Source organism: Coregonus clupeaformis, unplaced genomic scaffold (genome assembly GCF_020615455.1).
Source record: "Coregonus clupeaformis isolate EN_2021a unplaced genomic scaffold, ASM2061545v1 scaf1291, whole genome shotgun sequence".
NCBI classification, from domain to species: Eukaryota; Metazoa; Chordata; class Actinopteri; order Salmoniformes; family Salmonidae; genus Coregonus; species Coregonus clupeaformis.
In genome coordinates this window covers 92,501-97,500 of record NW_025534745.1, presented here as the reverse complement: position 1 = coordinate 97,500, position 5,000 = coordinate 92,501, and the positions used below count along the sequence as shown (strand labels likewise).

The 5,000-nt window shown below is 41.3% G+C and overlaps 3 non-coding genes across 3 annotated transcripts in view; all 3 read left to right on the top strand.

Moving 5' to 3' along the window:
- LOC121561791 overlaps positions 1-49 on the top strand; it is a 119-nt gene extending 70 nt beyond the window's left edge. The window contains exon 1 of the ribosomal RNA XR_005999324.2: positions 1-49. This exon is cut by the window's left edge and continues 70 nt beyond it. This is a non-coding gene — a ribosomal RNA (5S ribosomal RNA).
- A 1,186-nt stretch (positions 50-1,235) lies between these two features.
- Positions 1,236-1,354, top strand: LOC123486598. Its single transcript, XR_006659434.1, has one exon. It is a non-coding gene; the product is annotated as a 5S ribosomal RNA (ribosomal RNA).
- A 2,497-nt stretch (positions 1,355-3,851) lies between these two features.
- On the top strand, positions 3,852-3,970 carry LOC123486597. The gene has a single exon (XR_006659433.1). It is a non-coding gene; the product is annotated as a 5S ribosomal RNA (ribosomal RNA).
- Positions 3,971-5,000: the final 1,030 nt, after the last annotated feature.

Here is a 5,000-nt window from a genome sequence, read left to right as displayed (position 1 = left end):
GTTAGTACTTGGATGGGAGACCGCCTGGGAATACCAGGTGCTGTAAGCTTTTTGTCCCAGTAGAGCGTGCTCTTGTGTCATGGAGCAACTGCCTTTTATTTATCACCCTAATAATATCATGGATTGTTATTGGACTAAATGCAGTTTGTGTGCTGCCCTGCCCTGCCCTGATCAAATCAAATAATGGACAGTGCATTTCCCTCAAAATATAGGCAGTACATGCAGCCTTTGTTTTTAGTCTAGGAGACAGTCAATGTCTGTAGTCCATTAGGGCACTATAAAATCCCTTCAATGTTTTGCCTGATTCCGTTAATTCCCAAGTTCCCTTTTCTCCGTTTAGATTTCCCCGTTGACCGTTTGTCCCTGTTTTGGCAGGTTTTCGCTCTCAAAAGTACACCTTTTAATAGCAAAACAGCACAATTGGATGTTCTATGTCCACAACAATGTTTAAACCCTATCAGGTGACCATTTGTGAGGTCTGGGAAAAATGTAAGACATTTAGATGTTGGGGTGTAGTTACCCTTAAATGCAAGCATGCACCAGGAAGAGACCTTTGTTTGGTTAAGCGGTGTTGCTGTAGAACAAATGGCCACTGGAGTGATGCAAATGATCACGGTATAATTCTGCCAGGCAGGCATAGGCTACTTTGTAGTTAACATTTACTTGCGAAGGTTTTGGGGAAAGCCATTCCTCCCCTACCAGAAGAAGGTTATCATTAGCATCATCGCTAACGGCTACACAAAGTGTAGACATACGCGCGCACCGCACACATGCACGCACACATGCACACAGACAGGGGCATTCCTGTGCCGTTTCAGAAAGTTCATGGAAATACGAATCACTGATGCATTTTGTTCATGTCTTATGATTGACTTGGGCAAATGAATGCGTTTTCTAACAAGTTGAATAGATTTAGTTGATTTCTTACTAAGTTCAATAAATGTTTGAATATTGTTGAATTTCGGTTTAATGTCTGGATTCCGTGATTCGGTCCGCAACGCCTATTTTATAGGGCCCTAGTCAATGAACTTGTCATAAATCAACATAGGATATGCCCTCTCCCCCCAACAAGACTCAAATATATATATATATATATATATATATATATATATATTTGGAAATGTAAGCAAGGGTTGAGCTTCTTCAGTTTGTGTCACAAAGTGGATACGTTTCTGTGTCCCTTTCAGAGTGAGTGACACATTGACTTTATATAGTGTACCAAGAGTTGTTCCTTTGCTTACGGCCATACCAGCCTGAATACGCCCGATCTCGTCCGATCTCAGAAGCTAAGCAGGGTTGGGCCTGGTTAGTACTTGGATGGGAGACCGCCTGGGAATACCAGGTGCTGTAAGCTTTTTGTCCCAGTAGAGCGTGCTCTTGTGTCATGGAGCAACTGCCTTTTATTTATCACCCTAATAATATCATGGATTGTTATTGGACTAAATGCAGTTTGTGTGCTGCCCTGCCCTGCCCTGATCAAATCAAATAATGGACAGTGCATTTCCCTCAAAATATAGGCAGTACATGCAGCCTTTGTTTTTAGTCTAGGAGACAGTCAATGTCTGTAGTCCATTAGGGCACTATAAAATCCCTTCAATGTTTTGCCTGATTCCGTTAATTCCCAAGTTCCCTTTTCTCCGTTTAGATTTCCCCGTTGACCGTTTGTCCCTGTTTTGGCAGGTTTTCGCTCTCAAAAGTACACCTTTTAATAGCAAAACAGCACAATTGGATGTTCTATGTCCACAACAATGTTTAAACCCTATCAGGTGACCATTTGTGAGGTCTGGGAAAAATGTAAGACATTTAGATTTTGGGGTGTAGTTACCCTTAAATGCAAGCGTGCACCAGGAAGAGACCTTTGTTTGGTTAAGCGGTGTTGCTGTCGAACAAATGGCCACTGGAGTGATGCAAATGATCACGGTATAATTCTGCCAGGCAGGCATAGGCTACTTTGTAGTTAACATTTACTTGCGAAGGTTTTGGGGAAAGCCATTCCTTCCCTACCAGAAGAAGGTTATCATTAGCATCATCGCTAACGGCTACACAAAGTGTAGACATACGCGCGCACCGCACACATGCACACAGACAGGGGCATTCCTGTGGCGTTTCAGAAAGTTCATGGAAATACGAATCACTGATGCATTTTGTTCATGACTTATGATTGACTTGGGCAAATGAATGCGTTTTCTAACAAGTTGAATAGATTTAATTGATTTCTTACTAAGTTCAATAAATGTTTGAATATTGTTGAATTTCGGTTTAATGTCTGGATTCCGTGATTCGGTCCGCAACGCCTATTTTATAGGGCCCTAGTCAATGAACTTGTCATAAATCAACATAGGATATGCCCTCTTCCCCCCAACAAGACTCAATATATATATATATATATATATATATATATATATATATATATATATATATATATATATATATATATATTGGAAATGTAAGCAAGGGTTGAGCTTCTTAAGTTTGTGTCACAAAGTGGATACGTTTCTGTGTCCCTTTCAGAGTGAGTGACACATTGACTTTATATAGTGTACCAAGAGTTGTTCCCTCGCTACGGCGAAAAACAGCCTGAATACGCCCGATCTCGTCAGATCTCGGAAGCTAAGCAGGGTCGGGCTTGGATGGGAGACTGCCTGGGAATACCATGTGGTGTAAGCTTTTTGTCACAGTAGAGCGTGCTCTTGTGTCATGGAGCAACTGCCTTTTATTTATCACCCTAATAATATCATGGATTCGTTATTGGACTAAATGCAGTTTGTGTGTGCTGCCCTGCCCTGCCCTGATCAAATCAAATAATGGACAGTGCGTTTCCCCTCAAAATATAGGCAGTACATGCAGCCTTTGTTTTTAGTCTAGGAGACAGTCAATGTCTGTAGTCCATTAGGACACTATAAAATCCCTTCAATGTTTTGCCTGATTCCGTTAATTCCCAAGTTCCCTTTTCTCCGTTTAGATTTCCCGTTGACCGTTTGTCCCTGTTTTGGCAGGTTTTCGCTCTCAAAAGTACACCTTTTTAATAGCAAAACAGCACAATTGGATGTTCTATGTCCACAACAATGTTTAAACCCTATCAGGTGACCATTTTTGAGGTCTGGGAAAAATGTAAGACATTTAGATTTTTGGGTGTAGTTACCCCTTAAATGCAAGCGTGCACCAGGAAGAGACCTTTGTTTGGTTAAGCGGTGTTGCTGTAGAACAAATGGCCACTGGAGTGATGCAAATGATCACGGTATAATTCTGCCAGGCAGGCATAGGCTACTTTGTAGTTAACATTTACTTGCGAAGGTTTTGGGGAAAGCCATTCCTTCCCTACCAGAAGAAGGTTATCATTAGCATCATCGCTAACGGCTACACAAAGTGTAGACATACGCACGCACCGCACACATGCACACAGACAGGGGCATTCCTGTGCCGTTTCAGAAAGTTCATGGAAATACGAATCACTGATGCATTTTGTTCATGTCTTATGATTGACTTGGGCAAATGAATGCGTTTTCTAACAAGTTGAATAGATTTAGTTGATTTCTTACTAAGTTCAATAAATGTTTGAATATTGTTGAATTTCGGTTTAATGTCTGGATTCCGTGATTCGGTCCGCAACGCCTATTTTATAGGGCCCTAGTCAATGAACTTGTCATAAATCAACATAGGATATGCCCTCTCCCCCCCAACAAGACTCAAATATATATATATATATATATATATATATATATATATATATTTGGAAATGTAAGCAAGGGTTGAGCTTCTTCAGTTTGTGTCACAAAGTGGATACGTTTCTGTGTCCCTTTCAGAGTGAGTGACACATTGACTTTATATAGTGTACCAAGAGTTGTTCCTTCGCTTACGGCCATACCAGCCTGAATACGCCCGATCTCGTCCGATCTCAGAAGCTAAGCAGGGTCGGGCCTGGTTAGTACTTGGATGGGAGACTGCCTGGGAATACCAGGTGCTGTAAGCTTTTTGTCCCAGTAGAGCGTGCTCTTGTGTCATGGAGCAACTGCCTTTTATTTATCACCCTAATAATATCATGGATTGTTATTGGACTAAATGCAGTTTGTGTGCTGCCCTGCCCTGCCCTGATCAAATCAAATAATGGACAGTGCGTTTCCCTCAAAATATAGGCAGTACATGCAGCCTTTGTTTTTAGTCTAGGAGACAGTCAATGTCTGTAGTCCATTAGGGCACTATAAAAAATCCCTTCAATGTTTTGCCTGATTCCGTTAATTCCCAAGTTCCCTTTTCTCCGTTTAGATTTCCCCGTTGACCGCTTTGTCCCTGTTTTGGCAGGTTTACGCTCTCAAAAGTACACCTTTTAATAGCAAAACAGCACAATTGGATGTTCTATGTCCACAACAATGTTTAAACCCTATCAGGTGACCATTTGTGAGGTCTGGGAAAAATGTAAGACATTTAGATTTTGGGGTGTAGTTACCCTTAAATGCAAGCGTGCACCAGGAAGAGACCTTTGTTTGGTTAAGCGGTGTTGCTGTAGAACAAATGGCCACTGGAGTGATGCAAATGATCACGGTATAATTCTGCCAGGCAGGAATAGGCTACTTTGTAGTTAACATTTACTTGCAAAGGTTTTGGGGAAAGCCATTCCTTCCCTACCAGAAGAAGGTTATCATTAGCATCATCGCTAACGGCTACACAAAGTGTAGACATACGCGCGCACCACACACATGCACACAGACAGGGGCATTCCTGTGCCGTTTCAGAAAGTTCATGGAAAAAACGAATCACTGATGCATTTTGTTCATGTCTTATGATTGACTTGGGCAAATGAATGCGTTTTCTAACAAGTTGAATAGATTTAGTTGATTTCTTACTAAGTTCAATAAATATTTGAATATTGTTGAATTTCGGTTTAATGTCTGGATTTCGTGATTCGGTCCGCAACGCCTATTTTATAGGGCCCTAGTCAATGAACTTGTCATAAATCAACATAGGATATGCCCTCTTTCCCCCCCCCAACAAGACTCAAATAT